The following is a 20,377-nucleotide window of genomic DNA, read 5'->3' as shown; positions in this document are numbered from 1 at the left end:
TTTTTGGATCACCATTCCTTTATATTTTGTTGGTACTTTACATTAGATGATTACTGAATTGTTTAAGATTCTGAAATTCTATTAATCCATTTAGCTTGAGAAACTTAAAAATATTACTCGGAGTCCATTAACCAGCTGTAGACATCCACCAGATAAATACATGACTCAACTAAAATTATATAAAACTGTGATATATATTTTTTCTGACACTGAAATTCATAACTATCATTAGATACTCATAGTTTTGTGTACTTCACTCATTCTCCACATGGAATATTGAAAACTATGAGTTTCTGTGTATTTTTGTAAAATGTCATAACTAAAATACTTCTTGCACTCATTGGACAGTTTTCATCTCTAAGACATTGCCCTTCATTGAAAGTACTTTTTTGGGAGTCTGGGCAGTAGCACAGCAGGCACATGTGGTGCGAAGCACAAGGACTGGCGTAAGGATCCTGCTTCGAGCCCCCAGCTCCTCACCTGCAGGCTAGTGACTTCACAGGTGGTGAAGCAGGTCTGCAGGAGTCTTCCTTTCTCTTTTCCTCTGTCTTCCCCTCTTCTCTCCATTTCTCTCTGTCCTATCTAACAATGACGACATCAATAACAACAATAATAACTACAACAACAATAAAAAACAACAAAGGCAAACAAAGGAAAAATAAATAAATATAAAAAAATTTTTTAAAAAAGTACTTTTTTGAGGGAGTGGGGCGTTAGTGCAGCAACTTAAGCGCATGCGGCACAAAGTGCAAGGACCTGCGTAAGCATCCTGGTTTGAGCCCCCCCTCCCCACCTGCAGGGGAGTCACTTTACCGGCGGTGAAGCAAGTCTACAGGTGCCTATCTTTCTCCCCCCCCATCTTCCCTTCCTCTCTCGATTTCTCTGTCCTATTGAACAATAACGGCAGCAATAACAACAATAATGATAAACAACAAGGGCAACAAAAAGAAAAAAATAGCCTCCAGGAGCAGTGGATTCGAAGTGCAGGCATAGAGCCCCAGCGATAACCCTGGAGGCAAAATAAATAAATAAATAAATGAAATATTTAAAAAAAGAAAGTACTTTTTTGAGACATGGCTATTGTGTAGCTACTTAAATATATACTATCTTCTATTGTATTAACTAAATAGAATGCCTCTTGGTTATTTTATCACTTAAACATAAGGCTAATAATAAATTAAAATTTAATTCTGCCTTATAGTAAATTAAAATATGGTTGACTTTAACACATGATTCAGTTGACCTTCACTTATATACATTCCTAGTCTGCATCTTCCTGAAGTCAATTCAGAAAATAGAAATGGAAATAATATCATAATGTTCAGAATTGATATGAACTGAACTGGTTTTGTACTTTCCCCCCTACAATGTAGCATATTTATTTAAGACTTTAATCTCCTTTAATCATTCTCCTATCTTATTTTAGCACCAACTTCTTATAATTTTGACTCGTGCCTTGTGATGGAAGAGACAAAGTGAATAAGACTTGTTTTCAAAGTATTTACAATGAGTCTGTGAATTTGAAAGACAGAATAATAGAACACTAGATAATTGTCTCATTTTCACATAAGAAGCCTTGAGAGTTTTGATAATTTACTCAAGGTCAAAAGCTCTTAGTATGCCTAGAAACAAGTATATTGGTTGACTTCAAATCTCATTTCTCTTTTAGCCTCATGCAATGCTCCTCATTTTGTTTAGATTTAGTTATACTGTTGCTGAGAACTGAAGTTAAGCATCAGATCACATATACTTAATTCAAGGAGTCTCTCCATTATAGTTAAAATGAGAGGAAAGTGATCTCTATTACCCATAGAGATCAGCATATTCGAGAAGGGAACTATTATTTGTAAAGAATTTACTATATGCCAGACAGTATTAGAACGTCTTACTATGTGATAGCTCCTTTAAATTACAATAACTAGGTGACATAGTTGGTTTTATCTCTTTTTTCATATTTATTTATTTATTCCTTTTTGCTGCCCTTGTTGTTTTATTGTTGTTGTTATTGATGTTGTTGTTGTTGGATAGGACAGAGAGAAATGGAGAGAGGAGGGGAAGACAGAGCTGGGAGAGAAAGATAGACATCTGCAGACCTGCCTCACTGCTTGTGAAGTGACTTCCCTGCAGTTGGGGAACTGGGGGCTCGAACCCGGATTCTTATGCCAGTACTTGCTCTTTGCACCGCACCTAACCCTCTGCGCTACTGCCCAACTCCTGGTTTTCTCTCTTTTTTAGGATGAGGAAACTGAGACTCCAAAAAAAATGAGTGAATTACTCAAGGATTTGGCTGCTCTGTAACAAAAGCAAAATTAATTTTTTTTTTGTTACTAAGAAAGGCTGAAAGGGCTTACATTATGCCTACTGAGTGAAAATTAAGTATACAAGTAACTGGACGATTTTATCTGAATTCCTTTTGTTCTTAGTTTTATTTGTAAATATTAGACTGTAAGCATTTAGTTAGGTCATTAACATTTAAGCCAGCTTCAGCAAATCAGTATATATATGCTAATAAGCTTTTCAGTATAACTACTGTGTAAAGGTAATTGAACTGTGGTGGAGAGAGGATTTATATTTACAAAGTAATGAATAGTGCTAGATGATATTGAAGAAACTTTGAAGTAGCGATCAGGTCTAAGTTCTCCTGTGCCCACTATTTTTATTGCTTATATAGTGTACATGAGTGTTAACTTGCTTTTGGGCTCAATTTGTGATATTAGAAGGTTGAATTGATTGATTGTTTAAGTTTCTTAGAACTATAAAATTAGTCTACCAGTAGCATATGTTTGTATGTGCTTCAAATCTCAGTATCAAAAACTATTTATAAATGGGAAGTCTTTTGAGATTATTTGAGTCATCCCATGTGATAGATGAAGAAAGTTTGTCCCTCACAAAACTATATGATACTTCAAAGCTCTTTCACATACATTAATCTGATACAGGCCTCACCATATCCTGGTGGGTTAACTGCTTGTCATCATCATCATGGAAATGAACAAATAGAATGGATCTGAGGTCACATAACTTAGCTAGACTAAGTGCCTGTGATGCTCATCCTAAAGCTTCTGTGTACCTGGCTTTAGTGGGATTAATTACATTGTTCTGATGAAGTCTTATTTTATGATAAAGTTAAATTCAATGATATATAAAGGAAATATAAGCAAGAAAAATAAATTTTTTAAAAATTTCTTTATTGGGGAATTAATGTTTTACATTCAACAGGAAATACAATAGTTTGTACATGCATAACATTTCCCAGTTTTCCATATAACAATACAGCCCCCACTAGATACTCTGTCAGCCTTTTTGGACCTGTATTTTCCCCCCACCCCACCCCACCCCACCCCAGAGTCTTTTACCTTGGACCAATATGCCAAAATAAACATTTTTCCAGTATGAAATTAGCAATGACTGTAGCAGTAGAAATAGCAGAAATGGAGGCTGAGCAGTGGTGCACCCAGTTAAACACACATGTCACCATTTGCAAGGACCAGGGTTTGAGCCCCAATTCCCGGCCTATGGCAGGGCAGGGGAGTTACTTCACAAGCAGTGAAATAGGTTTGCAAGTGTCTGTTTTTCTCTCTTCCTCTCTGTACTCCCTCCTCCTCCTCAATTTCTCTCTGTCCTATCTAATAAAATAGAAAAGTGGGGAGTCCAGTGGTAGCACATCAGATTAAGCGCACATGGCGCACAAGGACCGGTGTAAGGATCGTGGTTCGAGCCCCTGGCTCCCCACCTGCAAGGGGAGTCGCTGCACAGGTGGCGAAGCAGGTCTGCAGGTGTCTATCTTTCTTCCCCCTGTCTGTCTTCCCCATCTCTCTCCATTTCTGTCTGTCCTAACAACAATGACATCAATATCAACTACAACCACAGTAAAAATAAAAAAAAAAAAAAGGACAAGGAAAGGGGAAATAAATAAATAAATATAAAAAATATTAAAAAAAAAAAGAAAAGTGGAGGGAGGGGAATGGTCTCCCAGAAGTGCCAACACTGAGCCCCAGCAATAACTCTAGTGGAAAAAATAAGGAAAGAAAGAAAGAAAGAAAGACAGAAAAAAAGAGGTGTAAAAATTAACTTCTACCATTTGATTTAACCTTTGTTTCCATTTGCTATTGGGTTATAAATAACTATTACTGACTTAGTATTATTGTGTTTATTATCAGTGTACTATTTTAGCTTGATTTATGACTTAAGGAGAAGCTATAATTTATAATACTTTGTAGATTATTGATGGGCTAAGGAGAATTTAAGACAGATATTTAAAGATACTTAAAATTAACTAGTATGTGAAACTAAGCTTTACACGAAGTCATTTATTTCATTGTTCTTAGTGATGCCAGAAAATGATCTGAAAACTAGTATGTGAATGTTAGTAGCTTTTCATGGTTTTTATGACCTCTTTGTCCTTTTAAATGGAGTCAGTTTTCTAGATTAGGAAATGATCCATTCTTTATAGATATGAAATTTAGATTATTAACAAACTTCTCATCTTTTATTGTCACTTTACAGAAAATAACTATAAACTATATCTATTCTATAAAACTAATTCATAGAGAGAGAATCCTCTAGTCAGAAAAATGGTGCAGGATGAAGTAGGTACAAGAATATTCAAAAGCAACCTTTTAAGATTTAAATTTAAGAATACTGTATTACATTTTCTTGAAATTTTTATTTTCTTAAGAATGCTATCTTCCTCCACCTGTGAACTATTTTTTAATGAGAAAGTAATTATTCAAAGGAATATTTTTAATATTTTTAAAATATTTATTTATTTCCTTTTGTTGCCCTTGTTTTATTGTTATAGTTATTATTGTTGTTATTGATGCCATCGTTGTTGGATAGGACAGAGAGAAATGGAGAGAGGAGGGGAAGACAGAGAGGTGGAGAGAAAGGCAGACACTTGCAGACCTGCTTCACCGCTTGTGAAGTGACTCCTGCAGGTGGAGAGCCAGGGGTTCGAACCAGGATCCTTATGCCAGTCCTTGCTCTTTGCACCATGTGTGCTTAATCTGCTTCACTATCGCCCAACTCCCAAAGAGTTTTCTTTAAAACATTTATTTACTTAGAAAGAGGAAGAGAGAGAACCAGAGTATCACTGCAACATGTGCATTGTCAGGATCAAACTAGGGACTTCACACATGCATGTCCTGCACTACTCTCTGAAATACCTCCCTCCCCAATCACTTCTTTAACAGAAATGAAAAGGCCTTCACAGAAATTGACAGTTATTTAATTCTGAGATAAGCCAGGAGCTAATCTCCTACAAACTTCATACATCCAATATAAATAGTTTCATTTAATTTACCTATTCCAGTATAACTGTGTCTTGTTTACCCAGACTGTACTGAGCTTATGGGACTCCTGTTGGCATATTTTCTTATCGACCTTGTGTAATTTATTAGTCATATTGAAGGTATGATATTTAATTGTGTGTTCAGTGTTTTTAAATTTTTTTCCTGTGATTTGTAAGTTTCCTTTGTTTAGATTTTGGATTAAAGAGGTAGGCTTCTGAGCTGGTGTCTTAGTCATACTAAAACAGTCTTCAATACACATGAAAGCCTTTGTGATTCAGAAGATATAGCTTTTTAAAAATTAAAAAAATATATATTTATTTTCCCTTTTGTTGCCCTTGTTTTTTATTGTTGCTGTAGTTATTGTTGTTGTTGATGTTGTCATTGTTAGGACAGAGAGAAATGGAGAGAGGAGGGGAAGACAGAGAGGGGGAGAGAAAGATAGACACCTGCAGACCTGCTTCACCACCTGTGAAGCGACTCCCCTGCAGGTGGGAAATTGGGGGCCCGAACCAGGATCCTTATGCCTGTCCTTGTGCTTTGCGCCACACTTTACCCGCTGTGCTACCGCACGACTCCTAAGATATAGCTTTAATAATCTTTTAAACTAGTTTCTAAAACACTTTTTCCACCCTGTTGACAAATTTGGTAGCATTAAATGAAGTGGTTTTACAAGAGACAGATTTCAATATTAATATAGATTTGCTCTCTTTGGAATTTGTTTTTTGTGCTGGAGTACTTTCTAAGTATAAGATCAGATTTTAACAATGTGTGGAAATTTGAGAAACTCTTAGGCTCTTTTTGATGTTATGTTCAGTAAATCTGAGGATGTCAGTTAGGGAAATAGAGATGTTGATTTCGTGTGTGTACATGTGGTACATGTTTATGATTTAAGCACTAGGGAAATACAGTAAACTTACTAGATTTTCAAGCTTATTTCTGTATAGTGGAATTACAATTAAAGTTTATTTTCCTCACATTATTCTTTGACAAATAATTCACAACTTTATATCAGCATGCATTCTAACAAATTAAATGATGGGAACCAGGAGGTTGCTCATTTGTAGAGCACACACTTTACCATGTGCTAGTATCAAATGTAAGCCCCTGGCACCACATGGAAACACCATATGTAAGTGGAAGCTTCAGATCCTATGGAACAGTTTTGTTATCATTCTTCTCTCTGTCACTCTCTCCCTCTGTATCTGTGAATGAAACGAATTAAAAAAAGTATTTTAGGAGCGGTGGAATTGTGTCATATAAAGCCCAGCAAATTCCTGGTATCAAGGGGATTGGAAGGTAGAGAAATAATTAAATGAGTTTATTTGTTTAAAAAAATGAAGAGTAATGTAAGAGATGTGGGTGGGAGGTGCAGGTGGTGCCGCACCTATTTGAGTGCACATGTTACAGTGCACAAGGACCCGAGATCGAGCCCCAGTCCCCACCTGCAGGGGGAAAGCTTTGCAAGTGATAAGACAGACCTGCAGGTGTCTCTCTGTCTCCCTCCCTATCTCCCCCTTCCCCTTCTATTTCTGGCTGTCTCTATCCAATAAATAAAGATAATAAAAAAGTAAAATATATATATATAAATTTTTTCTCTCTAAAAAGTAGATAGAAAAGTAGATAAAAGTAGATAGATTTTCTCTCTAAAAAGTAGATAGTAAATAGAAAATTGAATCACATGAACTTGAATAGTAACAACAGAAGTAGTAGTCTATCTGTCTCTTAAGATTTTGTGAGAACTATGATGATTATCATTAGGAGGGTGGAGGGGCACAGAACTGTTGTGGGTACAGTTTTGAATTGTATCCTGTAATCTTCTAAACCACTGTTAAATCTCTAATAAACAATAAAAGGAGTGGAATAATTGACCTGGGCTTGTGGGGTTGTACATACACAAGGCCCTGGCACTGTCGTAATGCAAGGAGAGAAATGTAGATGATAAAGGAGAGTGACAGAATTTGTTGACCTAAATTTGTAAATTCAGTCCACCTGTAGTTGTCTGTTACTTGTATTTATGACAGGAAAGTACTATCAAGTACTGTCAGCTGAATATTGGTCAGCATATATGTGAGTCACTTTTTTTTTTAAATTTCTCAGTGTGTTAAGTTTAGATGATTTTCATAGATACTCAAAGATTATTCTGCTGAATGAAGGTGAGATTCTTGCTGAAATAGATAATTTTCTTTCTGGTCTTATTTCTTTTATGAAAACCTATCTGTGAGAAAAGGAAAAATAAATAGCTAGTATTCGATACCAGGATTTTCTATTAAGACTGAATTTAAAGTTGAATTTGTATGTGCTCCCTTGCTAGCTTTGCTCATTTTTTTTTCTATAAACAACATTCTTGGTAGTCAGAAATGTTACTAATTTGCAAGACTTTCACAGATATGAGAAAGATTACAAAAGACTTTAGAAACTCTAGATTTACCATACAGGGTTTTAAAAAGTACTTTGCCATCTTGAGTGAAACCACTAAAAATGACTTAATCTTTTTCCTCTATTGTCAGTACGTACAAAATGAAATGTAGCCAGCATCATTTCCCTAGCATGAATGCTCATTTATAAGAGTTTTTAGTAGGAAAATACAGAGAAGGTCAGATGTGATAAAGGGCATAGACATCTTTTATAGTCTGAGAGCTGGTTGCTCCACAATAGGGGAAAGTACTATCTAGAGATCATCCTTTCAAAGCTTGCTGGGAAATTGTGCAGATGCGTTCACATCTGCCATGTTTTCCCCTCAGGCTACTAGTTCCCGTGAGAGTTGGGACATTCTGGGAGTGCCTGTTCCGCCATGTTATGCCCTCAGGACATTGTCTATATCCCCGTGATATCTGGAGTGCTTTGGTTACTCCTCCCCCCTCCCATTCTCAGGAGAGTTGTCATCCTATCCTGGAGTGCTATGGTTACTCCTCCCCCTTCCCATTCTCGTGAAAGCTACTTCTATAAAAACCCTTCCGTTTTCCACACCTGGCTCTCTTGCCAGCACTTCACTCCGGTGTTCAGACGCAGGAAAGGTTACTGCGTGAGGCGGCCATTTTCGCTACCTCCACGTGGCCCAACCTGCTTCTCTAGCACCCAACTCTGAGGTGCCAGCGCAAATGAAGATTTCTGTTTCCTCTTCGCTCCAGACCCCCTCTCTCTTCTCTGAGGCCCGCGCACAACAACATCTGGCTCAACAACAAAGGCTGGTAGTGAGGTCAAATGTTTAGAGCCCCATAAAATAGTCACATAAAGCCAGTAGCAGACAACACTGAAAACCAACCTGCACTGTCTGAAGCAAGATTATAGAAACTACTTGACAGCATAAAATATTTTGTGTTTATTATTATTTCTGAAATGTTAAAAATTTAACAGAAACATGGAATAACCATAAATGTTGAAAGAGGAAGTGGCTTTGGAGATCATTTGATTTTTCTCTTTTCATTTTACAAAGAGAAACCAAGGGTGAGAGACTATCACTCATCATCAACTAGGTAATGACAGTTCTGGGGCTAGAATATTCCTTTTCAGAGCTACATATTGGCTTGCCCTGTAGAAAGAGTACTTTACTGTGTGCAAGGACCCAGGATGAAGACCCCAGCCCCCCACCTGCAAGGGCACAGTGCAGCAGGGGACTTAATTAGCAGTGGAACAGTGTTGCAGGTGTCTCTCCTTTCTCCCTGTCTAACTCTATGTATCTTTCCCTCTGTCCAAAAGAAGGAGGCTGAGGAGGAGGAGGAAGAGGAGGACATGGGCAAGTAGGGGGGAGGGGAAAAAGAAGAGTAGGAAAGAAGGAAAGAAAAGTTAAAAGGCTACTGGCTAGAGAGACTGCTCAGGGGAGTGCTTTTGACCTCCCAACTTTGTCCCAGCATTTTGAATAGCCAGGGCTGGGTGGTGATTAAACAAAACAGGTAAGTGGCTGAGAAAGTTGTGAGATATATATATATATATATATACATACATATATATATATACATACATATATATATACATATATATATATATATACATACACTACTCAGATAATAAGGATGATGAATTCTTCTTTATCTTGGATAGAACTTGAAGGAATCATGTTAGGTGAGATAGGCCAGAAAGAGAACAATGAATATGGGATGATCTCACTCATAGACAGAATTTGAGAAATAAGAAGAGACAGTTGAAACACAAAGCGGAACTTGGGCTGGGTTTGGTGTATTGCACCAAAGTAAAGGACTGTGAGGAGGGAGGAGGTTAGGGTTTCAGGTCCTAGTGCACGATGGTGGAGGAAGACATAGGTAGGAGGATATAGTGTTTTGTATAAAGCTTAGAAATTTTACACTTTACCAACAAATGTATTTATTGTTTATAGTAATTTTTGATTCCCCCATAATTTTTTTTATAATTCACAGAAAATTAGAGATGAAACTTAAAAAACTGTGATGGGAAGTGGTGATTTTTAATATTAGTTTTCAATTACAGATTTCTTTATCTGTGTTTTTTAAAATATATGTATGTAAATATATATGTATATATTTCTATTCTGAGTTTTCTACCATTTTTTCAGTGAATAAGTTAATTTACTAGGTATTTTCTCTATCATTCAAGGTGGTTATATTGTTTTTCTCCTTAATTTTGTCAATATGCTTAATAGCATTGGTTATTTAAAATGTAATATCAACCTTGAATTCCTGTTGCTTAATTTGACTTGCCATTTTGTTAAATATTTTTTCTCATATATTTGTAGGTGGTATTAGTGTCAATCTAGTGTGGATATTAAAAAATCATTTGGGGGGACATCTCCGTCTCTATAGTTTTTTTTTTTCCTGGCCAGGACTTCTTTGGGGCCTTGCACCTACATGATCCCACCATTCTAGTGGAATCTTTGTAATATAGTGAAAAACAGCAAGAGAAAAAGAAAGAGAGAAAGAAAGAAAGACACCATAGCACTGCTCCACTGCTTATGAAGTTTCCCCTTTGCTGGTGCTCCCGTATGGTGACCAGTGGCTGGAAACCTAATCATGCACATGGGAAAGTGTGAACTCCCCCAGGGAGCTAGCTCTTGCCACCACTCCTCCCCTTCTTCTTCTTCTTTTTTTTTTAAATGTAGAATTTGATATATTTTGTTTCTCCTTGTTAAAGTGTATCAGTGAAGGCCTTAGGGACTAAGTTTCTTCACTTTTAATTACAAACTCTATTCTTTTAATAGCTATAAAGCTGTTCAGATTATTACTTCTTATACCATGTTGGTAATCTGTGTCTTTTAAGGAAACTGTCCATTTCATCATAGTTGTCAAATGTATTTGACATCAAAGCATTCATGTTATTCTCTTGTTCTCTTAATGTCTGTAAAAATCTTTAGTAATGTCTTCCCTTTCATTCCCGGTATTGAGCATTTTTGTCTTGGCTCACTCCTGCTAGCTAGAGATCTGTCAATTTTATTGATTTTTTTTCCAGCAACCTATTTTCTCTTTCAACATTTTGTCTCTATTTTCAGTTGCTTATTTTATTTATTTCTGTTCATTATTATTTTGTCATTGTCTAATTTGGCTTAATTTGTTTCATTTTTCCTAGCTTCTTATGATAGAAGATTTGGTAATTGATTTTATCCCCTTTTCTAATATAAAGATAGAAAAATACAAAATTCTTCAAAGTATCATTTTGACTGTATATCATAAAACAATTTTATGGGTTAAAATTTTATTTTCATTGAAATTTTTTCTTATTTCTTTTCTGTATCTATAGTGCTGAGGCTTTGTATGATTGCATTGCTCCTGGGATAGCTTAAAAGTCTCTTTATTTCAGAGAGGAGAGAGAGATGGGTTGGAGAGAGGGAGAGGAAGAGAGAGAGAGACAGAGAGAGAGAGCGAGAGAAGGGAGCACTGCTCCACTGTCCATGTATCTTCTCTTGGTGCCACGCTGTTCATGGTATCCCATGTTCCTGGGCTCGAACCCAGGTCCTCAGAGTATGTGTTGCATCAGGTTAACTATCTTTAAGCCTGTTTTCATAATTTTTTATTTGGCCCTTCATTTATTTTATTAGTAAGTTGTATAATTTCTAAATGAGAATTTTCTAAGTTTCTTCTTATTAGTGATTTTAATGTTCCATTGTGATATAGAAAATGTATATATTTCCAATTATTTGTTAATACAGATTCCTGGCTCAGAAGATAATTATCTTGGTAAATATTTCTTGAGTATTATAGAAAATTATGTTATGGAGCCAGGCAGTGGTGCACATGGTTGAGCACACATGTTGCAGTGCCCAAGGATCCCAGTTCAAGACCTTGGTCACTCACCTGCATGGGAAAAGCTTCATAAGTGATGAAGCAGTCTCTTCTCTCTCTACCTCTCTCTCTCACTCTCACTGTAGCTCTCACGCTCTCGCTTTCTCTCTCTGCCTCTCTCTCTCCTTCCCTCTCTCCCTTCTCAATTTCTCTCTGTCGCTAGCCAATGAATAAATAAAATATTTAAAATAAAAAATTCATATTTTGTTATTGTTGGTCAGAGTAATCTCTAAGTACCAATATACATGAAAGTGTGCTGTTCAAGTATTCTTTATTTTTGTTAAAATTGTTCTGAACCTAGAAGAGGAATGATGTCTTCAACAGTATCTATGTACTTGCTTGTGTTTCTCTTCAGTCTGTTAGTTTTTCTTCATGTATTTTGTAGTCCTGATTATATACATACACCCATGTTTAGAATCATTTAATCTTCTAAATTAATTGAAACTTTATCCTTATGGAATGTCACACATTACATATCTCCTACTTTGACTTAAAAGTATTACTGTTTTACCTTTTTATTTTGTAAAAGATTTATTTATTTATGACAGAGAGGGAGAGAAAAGATCAGAGCTTCACTCTGGCATATGTAGTGCCAGTGATTGAACTTTGGACCTTATGCTTGAGAGTCCAGTACTTTATCCTCTGTTCTAACTTCTGGGTGGCTATTTTAGCTTTCTTAAGATTTTGGTTCATATGACATATTTAGCCTTTTAATTTTATCTTGTTTTCTTATTTTAGCACAAATTCTCATAGAAAGCATGTATTTGGTCTCACTTTTTAAAATTAAAGTATTTTTCATTTTATATTTTAAAATTATGTGGAGTGTGGGAGTTTGGGGGAAAGAGATCAAAGCATCAATACACTTCATGAAGTTTGTCCTTGGTGCATTCATGTTAGACTACAGATGTAACCCAAGGTCTCTCACGGAGAAAGAAAGTAAGTAATCTACCTGCTTTTCTCCCCAGTCCCAAATCCGTAATCCGTCTTTTAATTAGAGTATTTAGATAATTTACATTTAATGCATTTACTAATTTGTTGGGATTTAAAATTACTATCTTGCTATTGCTTTCTATTAGCCTTTCCTTTGAATTAATTCTGCCTTTGGATTCCATTTAATCTATTAATCTATTGGTTTATTCTCACATTGGCTCATTTTTGTTTTCCTGCATTCTTTCTCTCTTCCCTTCTCTGTTTTTCAATTTTCCTCTCTTGTTTCATGTTTTTCTAGATTCCCCCCCCACACACACTTTATTCTCTTTCTCTCTTTTTAATATTTATTTATTCCCTTTTGTTGCCCTTGTTGTTTTATTGTTGTTGTTGCTGATGTCGTCGTTGTTGGATAGGACAGGGAGAAATGGAGAGTGGTAGGGAAGACAGAGAGGGAGAAAGAAAGATAGGCACCCGCAGGCCTGCTTCACCACTTGTGAATCGACTCCACTGCAGTGGGGACCTGGGGGCTCAAACCGGGATCCTTATGCTGGTCCTTGTGCTTTGCACCATCTGCGCTTAACCCGCTGCGCTACAGCCCAACTCCCCTTTCTTTTTCTCTTTTTTTAACCAGAGCACTGTTCAGCTCAGGCTTGTGGTGGTGGTGCTGAGGACTGAACCTGGTACTTCAGTACCTCGGGCATGGAAATCTTTTTGCGTAACCATTATGCTATCTCCCCAGCCTGTTCAAGATTTTCAATAGGCTTCTTTATAGCTTACTATAGTCTACTATGAAATAATGTATTTTCTTATAATGTAAGGCTTGAACAGCTGTAGTTTTCCATTCTCTCTCAGTCATGTGTTTTTTCTTTCTGAACTTCATTTTGGACAGGTTATATTGCTGTCACCTTCAAATGTGTAATACCTTCTCTTTTCTGCAGTAGACAAAGTACCATTTACCCCTTCCAGTGAAATCTTCTTTTCAAATATTTTATACATTTTCTATATCTAGATATTCTTGGTTCTTTTTCACCAATCTCTTTTTACTCTCTCCAGAATATGGAGAGCACTTAAATAACCCCTTCATTGTCTCCGTCTATTCATTCCTATGTGTCTGTTATTTCTTGCTCGCTATCAATTGACTGATACTTTTCTGATTTGTCTTTGTATGCCCATTAGTTTTTAAAGAATATAGAATTTCTTTCCAGACACTCACTTAAGATTGCTTATTAGAGTGATCCTTTCTAGGTTTTCAATTTCCTTTTAGATATGTCTAGAGAAGCTTTTGTTATAGCATTGCCTTCTCCTTCCTTGCTTATGATGTGGCTCTTTCTGGGGTCAATAGTGAGTGAAATGTAAATTCAATGGATTTTCACTTCTTTCTGGAAGAATTTTACTGAATTCTTGGCCCTGTGTCAGTTCTAAGAAACCTTTGTTTTAACAACTCCCCGGTAAGTTTCTTTCTTTAGCAGTACTTCTCCACGGGTCTCCTAAAATTTTACCCTTCTCAAGTACAGGTTTTTATTTAGCTAGGCATTCAAGGAAACCCTCATTTAAATGACTACATCTCTTTTCCCTCCTCTCTAGAATGCTGCCCATAAATTCCAGTCACCTTGGCTTGCTTGCATCTTTTCTCTCTGCCTCTCAAGTCACCAAGATTGCCAGTATCTGTTTGGGCTCTCCTTGCCTTTACAGGTGCAGTAAATTGCTTCCTGGCTGAGAACATTGGCTGATGGTAAGGGCCGCCTGGTTTGTGTCCCTTTTCTCAGGAATCACAGTCCTGTCAAACTGTGCCTGAAAATAGTCCTTCCCTGTATTCTATGGTCTCCTGGTTGTTTGTGGCAGGAACATTATTCTGGACTTACTCTTTCATGACTAAACAGAAATTGGATCATTCTAGAGTGAATTTTAGTGCTAATACGTTGATAAAGTTCTGAAGCTCTCAAAAGCTTATTAACCATTGAAATACTTTTGCTCAGTAATTAGGAATGATCTTATATCAACTGTAGATTTATTTTTCTTTCTCTTTTGTTAGAAAATTTTTTTGTCATTTTATTGGGGTGTGGGGTTAATGGTTTTTCAATGCAATTGTTGACACATGGGTCTGATCACTCACAGTTTAGATCCTTTGCCATCATCATGCAACAGGGCCCCAAGGTCCTTTTCACCCTTTCCCTCCACCTCTTTCCTCAGAGTCCTTTGCTTGGGACACTACACCATTTTTCAGTTCATAGAATCCATTACAAACTTAGTCAGAAACAAACTCATAAATTTCGCAAGTCAGAAAAAAATGGATTTTTGCATATGTAAAAGCTTTTCCAATATTAAGGGATAGTCATTTTAAGCATGAAATTATTGATATTCCATTAGAAACATGAAGAATAGTATAATAATGATCCAGGGCTGAAATAAACCACTTGACCTAGTGTTTAAAAATAAAAGTTTAAAAAATTTTAAGAGTAGAACCATGTTCAGTGTACCTCTTGCAAGCAACTAGCAAGTATTATTTTGCTGGATGAGAAAACATTTTAGGTTTTGTGAGCCATATGGCCCCTGACACAAGTCAGCTCTGCTTTTATAGTACAAAAGCAGCTATTGACAGCATGTTAAAATGTGAACTGTGTTCTAAGAAAACTTTATTAATAGTCAATGGATTTTAAATTTCATATACTCTTATATTACAAAGGTTTTATATAACCAATTATTTAAAAATGTATAAACTGTTGTTACTTTCCCAGTCATATATAAATAGGCAGCTGGACAGATGGTGTATGGTTTGTGGCTAGACAGTTCCTCATCTATATGATTAAGTGTTTGTAAGCTTAGAAGATTACCAGTGGACCATTGTGTTTTCATTCTAAGTGATATTTTCATGCAAGCTATTCCATACTATTAAATAGTAAGCAAAAACTTACAATACTGAGTCTGTTGGATATTGGGAGTTTTTTTTTAAGATTTTTAAAAAAGATTTATTTATTATTTATTCCCTTTTGTTGCCCTTTTTTATTGTTGTAGTTGTTACTGTTATTGATGTCGTCATTGTTGGATAGGACAGAGAGAAATGAAGAGAGGAGGGGAAGACAGAGAGGGGGAGAAAAAGACAGACACCTGCAGACCTACTTCACCGCTTATTAAGCGACTTCTCTGCAGTTGGAGAGCTAGGGGCTCAAACTGGGATCCTTGAGCTTTGCGCCACGTGTGCCTAACGCACTGCGCTACTGCCGGACTCCCCGGGAGGTTTTTTTTTTTTTTTTTATGTTAAGTGCCATCTTAGAGGTTTTTAAGTCAATGAGAAATTGTGACTAAGGTATAACTTTTTAAGTATTTATAGATATAGAGAAATTGTGGTTAAGTTAGGTTGAGAAAGAGACAGGGAGAGGGAGAGGAAGAAGAGGAGGGGGAGAATAATCAGCAGCACTGTTTTACCGCTTGTGAAGCTTCTCCCTTGCAGGTGGAGACCAGGGCTTGAACATATGGTAACATGTGTGCTTAGGTATACCACCACCTGATCCTGAGCCCAGTTGTTTTAATAAATATTTTAAATATAGATGGACTAAACTCACAAGTTAAGAGTCAGAGATAATGAGTGGATAAAATATATATGACCCAGCTACATAATACGTACAACTTAACTAATATAAATGATATTTAAAATATGATTTAATTAAATGCTGGTATGGTCTAAGAATAAAATTTCATAGGAAAGGATTCGGAGGTTCAAAAGGAAAGGCGGATGATAGAAGAATAGTCAGCACTACATTAGCAATGAGTGAGGAGACCTAGGTTATCATTTCAATTTTGTCATTGGTCAAGCACCTTTGTTAAGTCACTTCACTTTTCTAGCATTATGTCTTTCCCTAGGTTGCCAATTTTTATATTCTATTTTCCATATTCACATTATTTTCATGTCAAACTAGGCATACATCTTTTTTTTCTCAGAAGACAGTAGATAGAAGACTATATAACTTTGCCATTGTATATGCAACACCTTGGTAGTTGCCATTTCATCTATATATTGCCGATGTCTATACTCTTTCAGCAATATTTCTTCTACACTACTTAACATTATTATATGCCACATGAAATAATGGGTGTAAATAGTAGAAGGACATGGGATTTGTTTTTTATCTTAAATTATCCAGCTGTGTTGGAATTAGTGTTTGATGGTGTGAAAACTTTTAAATTAATCTTTATTGTCTAAAAATTTGATTCATTTCTGTAATATGTGAATAAGTGTAATAAGCATATTCAAGAAATATTTGTAAATGATGGCATGCACCTTTCACTCTTCATTCTTAGAATTATTTTTTCTTGCATTTAATATTACAGAGAAAAAATAGTGTACTTGACCAATTTTCAGAATACATGTAATTGGTAACCAAGAGTCAGAAAAAGATAGGAATTTATTAATTTTAGTTGATACTCAGGCCTACTATGTTTGTATTTCACTCTTCACTCTATAATGAAACTATAATGTGAAGAGGTATTTTCCATATGAAGATACCTACTTCCATATTTCACTGGATCTCTCCAAAGTTGAACACTGACTTATGAAATTGATTTTTTTTTTTTTGGTCCAGAAAATGGCACAGTGGATAAAGCCTTGGACTTGGGAGTGTGAGGTCCCAAGTTTGATGTCCAGCTTTGCATTTATCAGAGTGATGCTCTAGCTCTCTCTCTCTCTTCCTCTCACCTTCTCTCCTTTTTCTCTCTCCTTAATATAAAAATTGGATATTTATAAGTTAAGTTGTTCAATTTTCATTCAATTAATATTCTTATACTTCTAGCCCCCTTCCCATCAATAAAAAAGGAAGTTAGAAAGCATGCTGCACTAGTGCTAGTTTGATTGTTGTGAATTCTTTGCTTCTTAGGTGTGACATGAAAGTTCTTGAATATGTGAGGTTATACCCTTAAAGAAGTTACTTCTCAAATGAATAATAGTATTACTACTTCATTATTCTGAAAATAAGACTATTAAAAGAGGAAGAAAAATGTCTAATATATATAAAAGTAGATGACTCTTCTAGTTAGCTATGTTTTGTTTCTCTTATAGTAAACATTGCAGTCATCAGAAAAACAGCTAATGAATGAGAAGAAAGGAAGAAAAGGTGTTCATCGTCAAAGAACCCAGTGCACTTTTAAATTTTAGAGAAATGTAATAATAGCTGCTAAAACCACCTTTGTCACCATAATGGATGAATTACTCTAAATGTAAAAGGTAAGGAGATTTCTGTCATTTTATGTTTTCACCAGAAAGTTTTTTATTTTTTATACATTTTTAAAATGCTTTATTATTTACTGGGTAGAGAAAGTGAGCAGTTAAGAGGGAAGGGTGGGAGGGAAGGAGAGAGAGAGAGAGAGAGAGAGACACATAGACATCTACAGAACTGCCTTACCACTTATGAGGCTTTCCACCTGAAGATGGAAACCAGAGGCTTGAATCTAGGTTCACCTGGCTTCTCACCAGAAATTCCAAATGATCTAGAAGAATTAAAGTATTTACCTTATAAATATCCGTGTAAATAAAACTGTTAATTTTTATAAATTACTTAACATAGTTAAACTTTCATTTTGGCCCTTAATTTATGACTGTAATATTGGCCAAAAATGTATTGCTTTCCCCAGCTGTGAATTTCTTCACCTATATAAGTTTATTTGAATAAGAATATGACACGCTTGTAAGCCCATCCTTCAGAATATAGGAACCAGGAAAAAAAAAGAGAGAGAGACTTAAGTAGTAGTATGCTATTATACATGCAAAAGGTTTTTTTTTTTTAGATTTATTCTGAGTTTTATTTATTTTTCATTTCCTTACTTGAATCTGTTTCATTGACCTTTCATATATCTCACTTATATGTTCACTTAATTCTTATTTTCTTCTTTTGCCCTTTCTTTTTGGAAATTTTAGAGCTTTATAGGAAAGACACCAAAATCTAGAACAGAGAAACAGAGTTTGAAAACATTATATATTCATTTCTTTTTGAAAAAATACAAGGACTATTACAATTATAGTGCAAGCAAAGTAGAAAGCAATTACAGAAATACTTAAGGTTTTTGTCAGCCTTACTAAACTAAACTACCTTTTTTTTTTTTTCCCTTTGTAGACCAAGGAATGTTTTGATGTAGTAGCCAGGGGACAGCTTGAGAAGCCTTGCTATAAGTGGCTGGAGGAACTTAGGACCTTGCGCTGTAAAATACTTTTATTTTAGGCCAAAATTATTTCAGCACCTGTTGTGTAAAGATTCAAACTTCTGCAATTTTTTATTACATTCTAATGAACAACTAGAAATTTTATTTGTTGAAAATGTATTAACTTAGGGGTTGGGTGGTGGTGCACCTGGTTGATTGCATGTCTTACAGTGCCTAAGGACCTGGGTTCAAGCCCCTGGTCCCCACCTGCAGGGGGAAAGCTTTGCGAGTGGTGAAGCAATGCTGCAGGTGTCTCTCTGTCTCTCTCTCTCAGTCACCCCCATCCCTCTTGATTTCTGGCTGTCTCTATCCAATAAATAAGAATTAAAAAGAGAAAGAAAGAAAATGTATTAACTTGATTCAGAGGAATAATCATTTGCTTGTGTCACTGTATCTTTCTAGTTGATATGTACAACTGACTAAAACTAGATCCTTACTGTGAAGTACAGTAGATTTAATAAGTTACAGTAATTCTAAGCAATATAGGACTTCCTTCCTGGAAATTATTCAGATTCTTTTGTGTAACCCATAGTAAGTATATATAGGAATGAATGTTCTTACTTTCTGTCCTAACATTAATCATGGGGGGAAAAAAACCCAAAACTTGGCATTCACTTTAAATTTTCCAAATATTAGGTCAAGAATGTAGTTCATTTTTTTAGAGAACACAATTTGCATACCTGGAGCACCAAAGCCCCCAGCACCACCTAATTATGTTCAGCTGTGAACAGTGCTCTGATCTCTTTCTCTCTGATATCTCTCTCTCTGAATCTTTTATCAATCATTAATTAATAAACCTCTACTTATGATACAATTTGAACTTTTCCAAGACTTGCCAAATATTAGTGTTTAATAACATTTTTTTAATTGCCACCAGGATCCACCATTCCTGGCAGCCTTTTTTTTTTTTCTATTTTATTTTATTTTATTTGTTATAGTGACAAAGAGAAATTTGGGGAGAGAAGAGGGGGAGAAATAGAGACAGAAAGACCTGTAGCACCATTTAGCTCCTCATGAAGCTCTCCCCTGTAGATAGGAATCAGTAACTTGAACCCAGGACCTTGTGCATGGTAGCTGGTTTACTCTTTTGGGCTCTCCACAACCCAGCTACTTAGCTAGTTGGTTGGTTGGTTGGTTTGTGTGTTTATTTGCTTGTTTGTCTGTTGTGGGTTTTTTTGTTTGTTTGTTTGTTTGTTTTAATATCCTTAAACCACTAAATGAAAGTTAAAGAAAGCAGTTTTGAAAGACACAAATTAGTGTGCTGAATGAACTCTTACACAGTCGAGATAATATGTGTAGCTATAGATTTCCTTGTCTTGTTTACAGATAATCTGGCTTTCTTTACCTATTTAATTATGTTTAATTTTCTATCACCATATTCAAAACTCCTTGTAAAACTAATGATTCCATTTAAATTCATTGCAGTAATTTTTGGTAGCCGTGGTCAATAGCATCATTAAAATGCAGAAATAATGGATTTTACTATTCATTAGCTTCCACTAGCAAATTTCCTGTAAGTTCTATAATGGTTTCAAAAAATGGACTAGATTAGAACTTGACCTCTCTAAAAAATAAAACAAATGGGGCAGCGGTAGATACTATAATGGTTATACAAAGAGACTCTCATTCCTGAGGCTCCAAAGTCCCAGGTTCAATCCCCTGCACCTCCATAAGCCAGAGCTGAACAGTTCTCTGGTAAATAAATAAATAAATAAATAAATAATA

General features: G+C 35.7%; 1 protein-coding gene across 8 annotated transcripts in view; it reads left to right on the top strand.

Moving 5' to 3' along the window:
- Positions 1 to 20,377, top strand: part of PEAK1 (pseudopodium enriched atypical kinase 1) — a 303,174-nt gene that overhangs the window by 115,387 nt on the left and 167,410 nt on the right. For 5 of the 8 annotated variants that reach the window (XM_007525762.3, XM_060174714.1, XM_060174713.1 and 2 more), the window contains one exon: positions 17,517 to 17,681. The exons of 2 other annotated variants lie outside the window; for them this stretch is intronic. The gene's annotated coding sequence lies outside the window, so the exon portion shown is untranslated. Of the gene's footprint in view, positions 1 to 17,516; positions 17,696 to 20,377 lie in introns of all 8 variants that reach the window. One more of the 8 variants, XM_060174715.1, reaches the window with a different exon arrangement.

This window comes from Erinaceus europaeus, chromosome 16 (genome assembly GCF_950295315.1).
Source record: "Erinaceus europaeus chromosome 16, mEriEur2.1, whole genome shotgun sequence".
In the NCBI taxonomy this organism is placed as follows: Eukaryota; Metazoa; Chordata; class Mammalia; order Eulipotyphla; family Erinaceidae; genus Erinaceus; species Erinaceus europaeus.
This window is presented reverse-complemented; position numbering and strand designations above follow the sequence as displayed.